General features: G+C 44.5%; 1 non-coding gene across 1 annotated transcript; it reads left to right on the forward strand.

Moving 5' to 3' along the window:
* The first annotated feature begins 3,184 nt into the window (after positions 1-3,184).
* Positions 3,185-3,291, forward strand: LOC141636429 (small nucleolar RNA R71). The gene has a single exon (XR_012541041.1). It is a non-coding gene; the product is annotated as a small nucleolar RNA R71 (small nucleolar RNA).
* The last annotated feature ends 12,120 nt before the right edge of the window (positions 3,292-15,411 follow it).

Below are 15,411 nucleotides of genomic sequence, written 5' to 3' on the forward strand. Positions count from 1 at the left end.
TATGTTTTATTTAGAATTGTATAGCTGCATATGTGTTTATATGTTTTATTATGAATTGTATTTGTATGGAAGGACCGTGATATCGCATGGCTTTCGTGGTTTTATATGAGTTAGGTTACGGGGACGTAACCTTCTTTTATGGGGGATAAAATGTGACAACCCAAGTTTACTCAAGTCTATATGAATTAGCATAGATTTTACTAGTTATGCATATGAGTTATATTATGAGTATGAGTTATATTGGGTTAATTATATGTGATGTTAGGTGTCGTTGGTTGTAGTTGGTGCGAACTTCGGGGACAAAATTCTTTTTAAGGAGGGAAGACTGTAATACTCCGTATTTTAGTGGGAGTACTCGGTCGAGTACTTGGTTGGTACTCGGTCGAGTATGTGTTACTCGGCCGAGTGCACTTGACCGAGTAAACCGGTTCAGCGAGTTAGACGGTTTAATTTATGTTTTGGCCAAGGTTTTTTTTATATAACAGTTGAGTCATTTCTAATTTCATTTTAGCATTTATAAAACAATTCCTAAACCTAGAGAGAGGGACAGAAAGAAGAATTGTCGAGCCTTTCATTTGATTGAAAATTTTTCACCGATTTTAAACCTAATTCGATTTCCCTGTTTGTAAGTTGATTTCATTCCATTGTTTATACTGTTTTAAAGTCTTTATCTTCGAAAAGTTCAAAAGAGAGTCCTGTTTATTTGATGTCTAGTTTATGCATATCAAATATCGTAGTCAAATTCTTTATGGTTTGTCCTAGGTGATTTATTTATGAACATGTCGCTGAAAAGTCCGCGAATCTGATTTGGTTGTGGAAAATGATTTGAAACCCTAATTTATATGTCGACTCAGTTATGGGGCTTTTTCATACATCATCTTTGTAGAGTATATATGACAATAGAATTTGGAATTACTGAAAAATAATGTTTTAAACTCGTTTTATGAATCAATACTTTTTATGCGACGGTTTACACGGTTTTTGGAAATCGATCGAAAACCCTTGATAAGTTTGGAATTTGAGAAAAATACGTTATATATAATTTATAGCTAAGACTCATGGGGTTCCAATTTAATTGTCTTTGCATCAATTAGATTTTTTTCTGGAATTAGTTATGCATTTTATACCGAGTCTTCCATGTGCTGGAAAATCAGGAAAAGTCGTGTTTGTTCTTTAAGTTGATATTCCTATTAAGTTATGATGAGTCTAGGTTATATGCATGATTAATTGATTGAGTGGGTGGTAATTATACATAATTATGTTATGTAGGTGATGGATATGTGAAGGATCATAATTGATTGCTTGTGTGTGCTTGGATTGCGAAAATGTAGGGTTTCTCCTACTCAGTACTGTTAATTGATTGAGATTGCATATGTTTTATAATTGTTGTTATCTGCTGATCATCGGAGGTTGGGTGTTGTGGTGACGGTATTGGTGTGGTTGTGCTATGACGGTTGTGGTGTTGTGACAGCTGTGATGCTGTGTGTGTGATTGTGGTGGAGTCACTTGCGGGAGTGGCTTCACACCCTAGTTCGCCCTCCGTGGAACCCGTCACGGGAGGGGATGTGCACATTAAGGGACAGGGATTGTTAGTCGCTCGATGATGAATTGGACTAGGTGGGGATAGGCTGCGGTCACCCACTGGCGGCGAGGATTACCTGTTGCGATGGGTAATCTGGTAGGGTTACACACTTCGGTGTGTAGTCGGTTACTGTGTGAGATCGGGAGACCGGGGATGCAGGATGATCATCTGGTTGTATTGTTTGTTGTCTTATATTGATTGAACGGTACTGACCCCGTTGTTGTTGTTTTGTAAAACCTGCGGCGATCCATTCGAGAATGGTGAGCAGATTATGACAGGTAATGCAGATGTGTAGCTTTGGGACAGTCATGGGGAGTCATCACTTCGAGTCTATCTTCCGTTGTTACGAGTTTAGCTGTCTTTGATTTCAGTTGTATTGATTTTCTTACACTTTTATTTTGAGTTGGGCTGAGATTATATAATCGTTAATCTCTTCATACTTTAATAAAGTTGTTTGGATTGTTGCTTTTGATATACTAACCTCGGGCAACCGAGATGGTAACAACCTCTCATGTTAGGGTAGTCCTTGGTAAGGTACCTTGGTATGAGGGGGTGTTACAGAACCAGCACTGTTCCGTCTTTTTTCTTTTTCTCGCTTTTATTCTCAGCTCGTTTTCAAATTCGTCAACTTCTTTTTCATCGTCACTTAGCTCCAAATTACCCAATCCCTTAGGATTAATATAGGGTACCTCATCTTCATTAGTGGGCAATTCTTCTTCGTTACTTGGCAATTCCGGATTTTGATATGTGTTACCGCTTCTCAATTGAATGACATTAGCTTGCTCATGAGCTTTCTTACCTTGAGGAGGAAAATTTCCGAGCTGTTTTGAAGAATTATGAACTGCCATCTGAGCCACTTGTGTATCAATCATCTTATTATGGGCAATCAGCTCAGACATTTGAGTCGTCTGCTTTTGTTGCATAGCCAAGGTTTGTTATAAGAGGGCTCTCAACTGCGTCATCTCATTTTTTGGAGCTTGTTGAGGAGTTTGTTGAGGAGGTTGTTGATATTGATTATTAAACTGCTGACCTCCTTGATTTTGCTTTTGATATCCTCCTTGTGGTTGATTACCGCGATTATTAGGAGGTATATACGTGTTCTTCTGTAGTTGTTGCGGTTGTGGATTTTGCACATTCTGACAAGACCATTGAAGGAAAGGATGTTCCTTCGTTCTTTCATTGTAAAAGTTAGAGAAAGGTGTACCTTTCCTAAAAGATTGATAGGCATTAACCTGCTCCAATGTGCTCAAACACTCAGCTGCATTATGACCATCCATACCACATCTAGCACAAGACTCCTCCTGTTGACTCATAGCATGAACTACCTCTTTATTACCCAAAGATTGGGTAGTCTTCATCTCAGCAATCTAGGCAGAAATAGCCTCTAACTGTGCCGCAAGAGCATTATCTCCTCCATTCCCACGCGTGCTTCCCCTAGGATTTCCATACTTAGCAGTATTGGTAGTAATCTGATCAATTAACTTCCACGCGGTATTATCATTAGTGTTGTCCTGAAACCTCCCATTTGCTGAAGAATCTAGTAAAGCACGATGATCGTCGTACAACTCGTTATAAAACTAGTTGCAAAGAAACCACTAATGAAAGCCATGATGGGGAACGGAACGGACCAAACGTTTGAAGCGAATCCATGCTTCATTCAAATCTTCAGTAACTGCTTGCTTGAAACTGGTAATCTGACTTCTCAACATATTATTCTTCTGAGGTGGGAAGTATCTCTTATAGAAAGCAAGAGATAAAGTATTCCAGTCAGTAATTACTTCGTCCTCCATATCTAAATCTCGCAGCCACTCCGCAACGCCATCTTTTAGAGAAAAGGGAAAGAGGACCTGCTTCACCTGATCTTGTGTCACCCCAGTAGTCAGAGGGATGGAACAACAATAAGTCACGAATTTCTCCATATGTTCGCAGGGTCTTCAGTAGCTCCACCTCCAAATAAGTTTCGTTCCACCAAATTGATGTAAGATGGACGAATCTCAAAAGTTCCATTATCTGAGGTAGAGAGCTTGAATCCTTTTGAGATGGAAGCCAATGTAGGCTCGGAATGACTGGCTAAGGTAGGCATGATGGTAATCTCAGGAACTGGAATTTCAAGATCAGAAATAGCGTCCTCTTTAAAAGACTGATTTTCTGAAGTAGTAGAATGCTCTGTCTCAACGTCAAGTATACTCAAGTCTTCTACTTGACCCACTTCTTTCTGAAACTTTCGTCTGTAGCGAAAAGTCTTCTCTGACTCGGGATCTATTGGAAGAATATTTGGCCTAGTTGACCTGGACCTACACGAAACTAACAAGAAAAGTGTGAGAACGGTCTCAAGGAACTAGGTTCCCTGAGACAAAAAGACAAAATAAACAAAAACAAACAAGAAAATTGTTGTCTCCCCGGCAACGGCGCCAAATTTGATAAGGCTAAAGTCGTATCACCTAATCAAAATAAATCTATCTCGGAACTAACAAAATAGCTAGTGGTAAGACAGGTATCGAATCCACAGAGAGGCGACAATAATCAGTTTGCTAATATTTAAAGTGTCTTAAGGTAACAATTTATGGGGGTTTTGGTTTGTTTGTTTTCTATCAAGTAATAGCAAGTAATTAAAAGATGATTAACAATAATATTAAAGAGTCTAGGATTCCGGTTTACTAGGTCAATTATATGGGGTTTATTTAATCAATTGTTAGATCAATCAAACTATCTAAGGTCACAAGATTGATTAATTCTATTATGTCCTTTAGATTAAGTCTAACATGCAACCGCTAATATTAAACACAATCTATTTGATTATCGCAGCCTATAGTAATTATAACCCTGTCGGTGAAAGCATTAATTCGCTACACTAATTATTGATTCAGGCCTAAATCAAATAACTAGAATAAGAACAACAATCAAACGATAGTTTATATGAAATTACTAACAATCAATTAATTATTCCTCTTTCTAATCAACCTAGATCCCCTTCATCCTAGATTAATGATTTAGCTACTCATAGTAAATTGAACAACAACAATAAAGATTGATAACAACATAATTGAAGACATTAAATAACAATAATGAATTAAAAGCATAAAACTTGAATAATAAATTAATGAAGAACGATTAGTACCTTGGTAATTAACGAGGAAAGAACAAAGAACAAAGTATGAAAGCTAAAGTATTTTTCCAGCCATCGAAAAGTAATTGTTCCGGGTGTAATTCTGGAGCAGGATTATGACCATGTAAGCTTGTTGAATGATGTCTTTGCTTGACTCTTCCTTTCGCTCTTTCCTGTTTAAGATGAACAAACTGAGGGCTCGGCTTGGTACCGAGCGTACTCACTCCGACGCTCAAGTCAGTAAACTTAAAGAGATTAAGTTGTGTGTTACTTGGCAAAGTATATTGTAGAGAGATAAGGGTGTTTATACCAGATTAATAGTGAGTTTTGGGATAGTTTTTGGATCCTTTTCTCAATGAGAGAAGTGGAGTATTTATATACTTTCACCTTTTGTCACGTAGTGGCCAAGTGGCCAAGTGGCTAGCAGGTGGAAAGACTGTTCTACCCTCGGCCGAGGGACCCATGGCAGGCCGGCTGGCCTGGTTGACTCCATGCCGAGGGGACTGGATGTGAGTACGCAGATATGCCTCTCGGCCGGCTAGTTGCCAAGACCGAGACCAGTGACAGTCGACAGTGCGTCGGTTAAGCTAGGGTTGTCTAATACGTTGACTTGCTGTCTTTTGGCTTTGACCTTGCTCGATATGTTGACTCGGTCAGCGGGTGCAGAATATGCCCCATCAATTTGGCCCCAGCGTAGTCTATGCCGTGGTATGGACCTTCGATGAGTGTTGAGCATATTCTGCGCAAGTTGAACTTCTTCTCCGGCTTCTTATTCCTCGGCTTGGTTCTGTTCAGGCCGTACCATATCCCCCCTCCACATGGATGTGTAATGGACATCCGATGTGGAAAAGAAAATGGCGCTGGCCGAGACAAAGGTTGAGAGTGCCGTTTGTACTTTTGATTGCCCCCGGCCGGTGCTGTCTTTGCTTTGTTGATCAGCTGGCCGTTAGCAAGTAGATACCAAGGAGCGTGTCGAAGAAGATTGGTAACTGTATGTCGATTGACATTCCGTGGCTGCATGCCTGGCATGTGGCTTGACATTGATTGGTGGACGTTTCATGGGCTTTGCCCTGATTGGTCCGCTTCATGGGCTTTGCTCTATAAATAGAGCAGTGTGCCTGTGGACAAGGCCCTCGGGAACTGCGTCCTCGGGATCCACACTAGGCATAATCGACTCGAGGTTCTTTCGAATCGAATTAAGACAAATTAGAGTCGCCACCAAGTTTTTTGGGAACTTGGAACCGTTCAAGTCAACTTTACACCTTTCATCGAAAAGCATAACGCCAATCGACTACGAGTGATTAAAGATAAAGACTTGTACCCTATATCACTCGATTAGAATGACTCTCGTAATCCAATGGTATTTAGACGGATCCGCAAACCATAGATCTTGAGTAAGGGGTGAGGGTACGTGTTAGGAAGCCCATAAGGACACCTAACCCCGCCCGTCGATAACGGCCTCTACTAAGTCAAGTGTCATATTTCAAACAAGGTCATAGCTACTACGATATATGATATGCAGACATCGTTTTCAAAACCCTAACATGTGAAGTTTCTATGTCGATTTAGATGCAACTAAAGTAACTTTGTCAAAGTTGTAATTTAGCATGTGGGTTGATTGATCTAACAACATACAAAACAAAGCAAACAAGGCTTAGGGGGAATGGGGGAGCCGTTGGGATCTACCCTATTATAAACCAGGCATTTCATGCCGACACAACGATAAATTAAAGATACAACTCGATCTAAAATACAACGCTATACACAGAACTACACACGACACACTACACGGCCAACTCGGCCTAGGGAAACGTGCACAAAGGGGTGGCCCACGGCTTACATGACTCACGGCCTTGGGTCACTCCTCGTAATGCGTGCTTTCACTTAATCTTATCGAATTAGACATAGGGCCACACACCAAAGCATGCATTAGCATAAATCGGGCCATGTTGCTTTAAACAACATGCGATTTACTACGCTCGTACATGCATTGGGGCACAACCATATAACCAAACAAGACTAAGGTTTTTGAAGAAGTTTTGACTCGATAAAAGTAAAACTAATTACAAACAAACTACCAAACACGACTCGATAAACAAAGTAATTACAAGATACGAAATAACGAGATAAAGATGAGAAAACAACGAGAAAAGGACCCCAAGGACACGGCCTACACGTTCTAGCCTACCCTAATTCTTAGGTTAGATTCATTAGGTTAGATAGATGATTGCGAAACGGGTTAGGAAACAAGTTAGAAAACAAGTTAGAAACGACGTTGATAGATTGAGATGATGTCGCGCCAAGGTGTATTCTACACGGCCTAAAGGGGTCAAATTAGGTCAAGTTCGCTAATTAAATTAACTCGTCGAGTGTTAATAAGAAGGTGCTAATCACGCACTCTTATACTAGCGAGAAATTAGGTGAAAGAGAGAGATGCGTTCAATTAGGTTATAGAATTGTTAGTTGATTTTTAAAGCTATGTCGATGTACCCTAACGTGTCTAATTAAGTTATTAAATTGGTCTAATATCATCTAAACGAGTTATATGTTAACAATAAGAGGTCATATTAACATGTAAATGGTCAAGGGGTAGGTCGAATCACACGAGAGAAGAGAGGGGTCAAAAGCGAAGAACGAAGTCAGAAATCGTTTTATTAATGCCCTACCTTGAACACGAGGATATGTAAATGAGACGGGAGTGTACGACCGACTGATGTAGCGGTTTCTTTCCCATCTCAAGTCAACGCGGGTGTTCATGGTGGTACTTTAACTCATACTCGGACTAAACTAGTTTCGTAGTTAATGATAACAAACGATAAACAAAAACGATAAACAAACAAAAACGAACTATAAAAAAACAAACATAAAAAACGAGATAAAAGGGAGAAAGAGGAGGATTTGATGCACCCTCAACCTACATGTATCGTTGACACCGTCTTGGGTCGTAATCGATCGTAGATTTTATCTCTAGAGGCCGTCGTCGACGAAGAAACAAAGCAAACAACACGTTTTTTGAAAATCTGGACAGCAATTTTCAAACAGAGATTTCTCTCTCGTTTCACGGTGAAAATTCGATTTAAAAGATGTTTTGAAAACTGGAAAGAGAGGAGAACAGAGATCTTAAAATAATCCCTGCTCGTTTTGAGTTATTGGGCACGAAAAACGAGCACAAACAGAACTGGACAGACAGGGAAAAGCCGCGAAAACAGAGTGTATAACACTCTGTTTTTCGAGGGAATTCGTGTACTCTCAAGGGCAATTTGGCTCGTAAATATTTGTCTAATGTGTAGATGGATGTTTTATGGTTAATTTGGAACAAGAAACTCGAATTTTGATGGAGGTTTGAAGGGAGAACGAATGGTTTCAAAGAGGACACACAAACTGATTCTCTGTTTGTATGTCGGTTTTGTCTAGGGTTTTTGGGAGGCAATTAGGGTTTGTTTCTGGAGCTTAAAGCTTGTAAGTGAAGGTAGTATGTATGGAGAAATTAGAGGAATGAATGTATGGTGAAGGGAGGGTATTTATAAGGAGTTAAAGCAGGGTAAAAAGGGGGGAGAGGCAGACGGGCTCGGTTTGCACATAGCTGCTGTCCAGCAGCTTTTGTGAGGGTTTGAGAGGCTTTGTGACGGGTTTTCTTGGTGGTTAAGGTAAGGTAATATGGGTAGGATACTAGGGTATGGGTTAGGGTTAATGGTCACGGGTTTTGGTGGTGTTTGGAGCGGGTTTTGGGCTCGGGATTTGGCACGCAAAACAGGGGGGCTGCTCGTGTTTTTGCGGGCTGTTGGGGGGTGTTTGGGATGGGATTTGAGCCGTGGTTATGGGGTTCGAACTGGGGTTGGATGGGTAGAGGCTTAGGTTGGTTAGTGTACTCGAGATTCGTGCCAATTCGTAAAGAAAATGGGCTCAAAAACCGAGCTATAATCGAGCTCCAAAACACGTGGTTAAAACGAGTTTTTTCGATTTTTAAATCGATTTTTCAAATCGATTAACACATTAAAATAAATGATTTGTCAAATCAAATATACTCATAAAATGATTTTTCAAATCAAATATACTCATAAAATGATTTTTCAAATCAAATATTTATTTTATTTTCAATAAAATAAACTTGAGAAAATAAATTCAAAACAAAGTAAAATGAATTTACCTTAAAAAAGCTTTAATTTAAATATCATTTAAATTAAAATACTCCGTCGACAACGCTCATTCTACATCGTAAAACGAACCCAAATAATGACGATGACAACTAAAGAATACATGTGTCCTATCATCATCGGGTGTTTGTCGGGTTCTCTATAAATTCCAATATCGACGGATACGGGTATCTACAGTGCCCCTTTTTTTGCCATCAAACTTCATTTTCTCAAAAAATTTTCTCTCTCCAGTTTTTTCGAAGAAATTTCTCTCTAGTCTTCAAAGCGTTACTCGGCGTAACACTTTTTCAAGGTAAACAAACAACTTTTTTCCAACTTTTTACTTGCTGATTAGTAGTTGTCACCATGTCTTCTGCTGATGCTCAACCCAAGACCTCTGCAAGGCCGGGCGAACTGTCGCGTCCCGATGAACAGAGCCATCGGTTGTCACCCCGATAGGGTTTGGGGGCGCTTGTCGCCTTCTCCTGAAATTGATGAGAAATTTATGGAGGGTATTGATGATGATGATGATGAGGAAAGGACCCATTCGGCGTAGAGAGGCCGCGCTTCGGTGGCACGGCGATGCCGCCGATCAATCCTGATCGTGCTTGGTCGAATAAGTTCGCTAGTTGCTCCGGTCCTGATCTTTTTGAAGACCATTACTCCTTCGGCAGGGGGTATAGAATTGTTATCCTTGAGGATGGTGAGGCGGTCTGTTGCCCTCCCGAGGGCTATATCGGCGTGTACATCAGACATCTGGAGTATGGGCTCCGATTTCCTCTTAATGAATACGCCGTGGCCATAATTAAAGCCATGAATGTCGCCGTGGCTCAACTGCATCCGTTGGCCATCAGGACGATTGTTGGCTTTGTATGGTTATGTCTTTTTAAAGGGGAGACCCCAACGGTGAACCTCTTCCGTCGGCTCCACCATCTTCGGCTGACTACCCTAGGTGGCACGGGGTGGTACAGCATACAGACCGAGGCGGGTTATGTTACCGTTTCCAAGATGACATCTTGCAAGGACTGGAAGGGGCGGTGGGTATACGCCGAGGTTCCGGAGGACTATCCGCTGCCCCGGTCCTTTCAGAGCCGCGTCAATTTGCGGTGTGAGAATCAAGGGGAGCATGACAGATATGTCTCCCAGAATAAGCTTAAGATGGACGCCTTGAAGGTCTATCTTAATGACGACGAAACGCGGGCAATGAGGCTGTTTGAGGCTGAGAAGGATGGCACGCCGAAAGGATGAATGCCCCAGACGCGATCGTTCTTCGAGGATGAGTTGCTTTGCCACGTCGACCTCATCCGCCCTCGGCCCGGGGTGAGTGGGGTCGGTATGAGGCCCATCCTTGTTTTTTTATGTTTACGTATTTGAGCCTTGGTTTATTTCTTTTGCTTAACTCCCGCTTCGTTTCTTTTGCACCGATTTGGCCGGGAACTGCCTGTCTCCGTCCTCGAGAGGTTGGGACTTGACGAGAACGGGAGAGTTGTTGAGCTGCATCCTAAGGCCGCGCCACGTGATCGCAGACCGGCCCCTCACGAACTTATGGAGCAGCCGTTGAAGGCAATGGATGTGGCGGCGGCACAAGCGCAGATTGCCGGTAACGTGCCGCGCCGGAGACCAAAAACAACGTCTACGGCGGCGACGGCGTCAACTCCAGCTCAATCTTCAATCCCCGTAATCCAAAAGGAGCAGGTGGTCGTCGATGTTGAAGAGGAGGTCACCGTTGTGGAGGGTCCTCCTCCTTCAAATAAAAGAAAAGAGGCAACGCCTGCCGCTGTTGCTGCTACCGAGGCCGGGAAAGAAAAGGGGCCAGCCGGTCCTCTGCCCAAGAAGGCTAAGACTGGTACGGATCTAACCCACGGCTCGGATTTAGCAGGTTCATTGGGCATTCCTGATGATAGGCTCTCTGACATGTCAATGAATGTTGACATGGATGCTTTGTCTGGATTTTTTGTAGATCAGCCGTCGCCGGCTGTCGTTCTCACTGAACGGCTGTTGGAGAAGCAGCCTGTGTAGACGGGCGATAAAAATGTCACCGCCGACTCCTCATCCCAGAAGGTTTCCCCCGCTCAGCTTGTGGCGGAAGGCACAAGGTTGTCCAAGAGGCTGGCGAAGTGGACTAAACTAGCCGGCTCTCATATTATGAAGCAAGAAAAGGTCATGGCTCAAGCTGCCCATGTGCTCGAACGGCTTAGGACCGAGCTTGCTGTTTCTAAGAAGGAGGCCGAGAAGTCGAAGAAAGACTTCCAGGCCGCCATGAAGGACTTCCTTGTTGAGCGAAATCTTAAGGAGGAAGCTGATAAGGCGGTCCTAGCCGAGAGAGCCAAGGTTGAGGCTGCGTTGGCTGACGCCGCTAAGCTGCGGGAGGAGAAAGACAAATTTGAGGGCGGCTATAAGGTCGTGGTTGAGCAGAAGGAGAGATGGAAGACTTTGCACTCGGCTGAGGCGAAGGAGCACAAGAACACAAAGGCTATCCTTGCCTAGAGGGAGAAGGACATTGAGACGTTGTAAACCGTCATCATCCCTGACATGTGTGCCCAGTACCGGGACCAGGCTGAAGATGCTACCAGGGATGCAATTAAAGAGCTCCTTCCTGAAAAATCCTTCCCGTGGCAAAAATTTGACCGGCTTCTTGATGAGAAGGCGGCTGCTGCGGAGGCAAAGGCTGCGGAGAAGGCAAAGGCGGCGAAGGCCGCTGAGGAGGCTGCGGAGAAGGCGGCCCGGGATGCTAAGGTGAAGAAGGCCAGAGAGGAGGCTGAGAGGGCCAAGGCAAGTGAAGCTGCCAAGCCTTCCTCGGGCGCCCATCAGTTGGTGATCTTTCATTCTGCTGCTGGTGGCGAGCGGCAACAAGCATAGGAAGACGGGCGGTCGTCACCAGATTCACCCGGTCCTTCTGACAGCTTCAGCTGTTCGGGGGCCAACTATTGAGCCTTTCCTCCCTGCCATCCTTTTGGCGCTTCAAGTCTTATGTCTGTAACCTTTTGCTGTACCTTTTGTTTTTGTTAAACTTTGGTAGGTTGTGTTTAGGCTATCCCTATGGGGACGGCCGTCGACTTTTTCTTGTCTTACTTGTAAACATTTTTAATAAAGTCTGTTTATTTGCCCTCGGCTTGGCCGGGGCTTTGATCTCAATCCTCCATTCAGTTGTCTCCTTACGTTTTTAAACATATTGAGCGCTTTTTTTTTCGTTTTACCTTCGGCTTGGCCGAGCGGTTAGAATGCGTATCTCAACTATACTTAAACGTTTTTTTTTTAAACATGTTGGCATGTCGGTCGCTTCCTCCTCCACTCCCGGTCTTAGCCGAGGCGGTCAGATTTGCGCTTCCCAACCGCTGTTGTAAACATGTTTTTAAACATGTTGGCATGTCGGTCGCTTCCTCCTCCACTCCCGGTCTTATCCGAGGCGGTCAGATTTGCGCTTCCCAACTGCCGTTGTAAACATGTTAGCGTATCGGTCGTTGTTTCCCCGTCACTCCCGGCTTTGGCCGAGGCAATCGGTTACGGCTCGACGGCGTTCAGATCAGACATATTGATCGCTTCCTCTGCCACTCCGGATGGGCCGAGGCGGTCGGTTGCGTTTCTCAACTGTACTTATACGTTCCTAAGCATGTTGGTCGCTTTCGCGAGTATCAATCGACCGGTAGTGATTTGCCGGTTGGCGTCTACTAAGCATGTTGGTCGCTTTCGCGAGTATCAACTGCCATTGCGGTGACTGCCGGGCTTTGGCCGTGGCGTCAACCTTGGTACGACTACGGAGGGGACTCTTCATTTTGATGGAAAATTTGGATCACTCTTCGTTAGATATAATCACGCGTTGGGGTGCCCACAACGGTCTCGGACACCTCCGCCGCTATATGAAGTATTTTCTAAGGTTGTCTGTGTTCCAGTGGCTCATTAGAGGCACTCCCTCAATGTCTGTCAGCCGGTATGTCCCCGACCTCATTTCTTCAACCACCTTGTAGGGTCCTTCCCATTTGGCCGTCATTTTTCCATGGATGTTTCCTTTGTTGGTTGCGGCCGACTTTCTCTGGACTAGATCTCCTACTCTTAAGTCCCTTTTGTGGACCCTACGGTTGTATGCTCTTCTCATCCGGTTTTGATATACTGCCAAGTTAAGCCGTGCCGTGTCTCGACTTTCTTCGACCAGTCTAGGAGGCTCTCGAGCCTTCCTCATTTTCGATCGGGTCAAAAGTTTGCGTTACGAATGTCGGCACCGCTGCTTCAATTGGCAGGACGGCCTCAGACCCATAGACTAGGTGGAATGGAGTGTACCCCGTTGTTTCTTTCTCCGTGGTTCGAAGGGACCACAGGACGCCGGGTAGTTCATCAGCCCATCTTCCCTTTAGATCTTCAACCTTCTTTTTCAACCCGTTCAATATTGTTTTATTAGCTGCCTCCGCCTGCCCGTTGCTCTGAGGGTGGCAGACGGAGGAGTATGCGAATTTGATACCGAGCTCTTCCAGCCAATTCATCACCATGTCACTCCAAAACTCTCGGCCGTGGTCAAATACAATGACTTGGGGCAACCCAAATCGAGTTATGACGTTCTCCCAAATCACCTTTCTTACGGCCGCCGTGGTCTTGGCAGGTACCGCGACAGCCTCGACCCATTTGGTGAAGTAGTCAACGGCGACGATTAGGTACTTCCTTCCTCCGGAGGCCGTCGGAAATGGCCCTAATAAATCCATCCCCCACTTTGTGCAAATGGTAGGGGGCTAAATCTTGGTTGCAAGTCTCGGGAAGGTGCACGTATCACCGGAGCATGCATCTGACAATTCTTGCACTTCTTAGTCTTTGTTCTGGAATCTTTCAGCATGGTCGGCCAGAAGTAGCCGGCTCGGAGAGCTTTGTGGGCTAACGTTCTCGCCCCCATGTGATGTCCGCAGATCCCTTCGTGAATCTCTGTCAGTATGAGCTCCGCGTCGGCTGGGCCGACACATTTCAAAAGTGGTCTTATCACGGACCTTCTGTATAGTTCTCCTTCGAACACCAAGTACCTTGCGGCGATCCTTCTTATCTTATGATAGAGACTACGGTCCTCCGGTAACTCTTTTGTTAGTTTGTATTTCATTATCGGAGTCATCCACGTCGTCTCGGCTTCGATGTCGCCCACCATGCCGACGGTCTCAGTGATGCTTTTAGCATTCCTGATATCCACCAAAGACACGTTCGACTGACATTTTTGATGCTTGAACTGGCAAGTTTTGAGAGAGTGTCGGCTCGGTTGTTCTCAGACCTGGGGATGCACTGTATTTGGAAAGATTTCAATTTTTCAGTGTCGGCTTTTACCCTTTCCAGGTATCTCACCATCCCGTCGTCTCGAGCCTCATACTCTCCTCTGATTATATTAGTGACTAAGAGTGAATCTGTTTTCACCACAACATGCTCCGCCCCGGCAGCTCTAGCTAACTCAACTCCAGTTATCACCGCCTCATATTCGGATTCGTTATTTGAGGCTGAGAAGGTAAACTTCAAGGCGTACTCAAACTCGTCCCCGTTAGGGCTGATGATAAGGATGCCGGCTCCTGAGCTGTTTGCCGTGGAGGACCCGTCGGTGTATACTTCCCACACACCGGGATGTGATTCTTCTTGATAAGTGCACTCGGCGAGGAAGTCTGCAAGCGCCTGCCCCTTTATCGAAGGCCTCGGCTTGTACTGAATGCCGAAGCCGGAGAGCTCCACTGCCCATTTGATAAGTCGGCCGGATTTTTCGAATTTTTCCAATGCTTTTTCCAATGGCTGATCGGTTAAGACCGTCACGGGATGTGCGTCGAAGTAGGGTTTTAACTTCCTTGCGGCAACGACGAGGGCGAATGCCGCTTTTTCAATCAGTGAGTAATTTTTTTCGGCGGGCAGCAGTGTATGGCTGATAAAGTAGATTGGGTGTTGCTGCTTATTTTCTTCCCTGACAATTACGGCACTGACCGTGGCCGAGGTAACTGCTAAGTATAGATATAGCGTCTCCCCAGCGTCGGCTGGACGGTCGGGAGAGTTAGAAGGTGGGCTTTCAGTTGCTTGAAAGCCGTACTCTGTTCCTCCCCCCAGCAAAAGTCTTTATTCCCCTTCAACACTTTAAAGAATGGGGTGCTCTTGTCGGCGACCGAGAGATGAAGCGGGCGAGAGCCGCCATTCTCCCGGTCAGCATCATAACCTCTTTTCGATTCCTCGGCTCCGGCAGGTCTAGTATCGCTTGGACTTTCTCGGATTGGCATCAATTCCCCAGCGCACAAGCACGCTGAGGAACTTGCCGGCCCGGACACCGAAGTTGCATTTCATTGGGTTAAGCTTCATATTATATTTCCTTAGTGAACAAAATGTCTCGCTCAAATCGGCCAAGTGCTCGCTGTCAGACTTGCTTTTTACAATAGCATCGTCGACGTAAGCCTCGATGTTTCGCCCTTTTTGATCTTGAAACACTTTGTCCACCAGTCTAGTGTAAGTTGCGCCAGCGTTTTTCAAACCGAACGGCATCATTTTATACATGTATGTGCCGTTACCGGTGATGAATGCGCACTTAGGCATGTCTTCTTCGGCCATAAACACCTGATGATACCCTGAGAAGGCGTCTAGCAGGCTTAGCATTGTGT

The sequence above is a fragment of the Silene latifolia genome, chromosome Y, assembly GCF_048544455.1.
Source record: "Silene latifolia isolate original U9 population chromosome Y, ASM4854445v1, whole genome shotgun sequence".
Lineage (NCBI taxonomy): Eukaryota > Viridiplantae > Streptophyta > Magnoliopsida > Caryophyllales > Caryophyllaceae > Silene > Silene latifolia.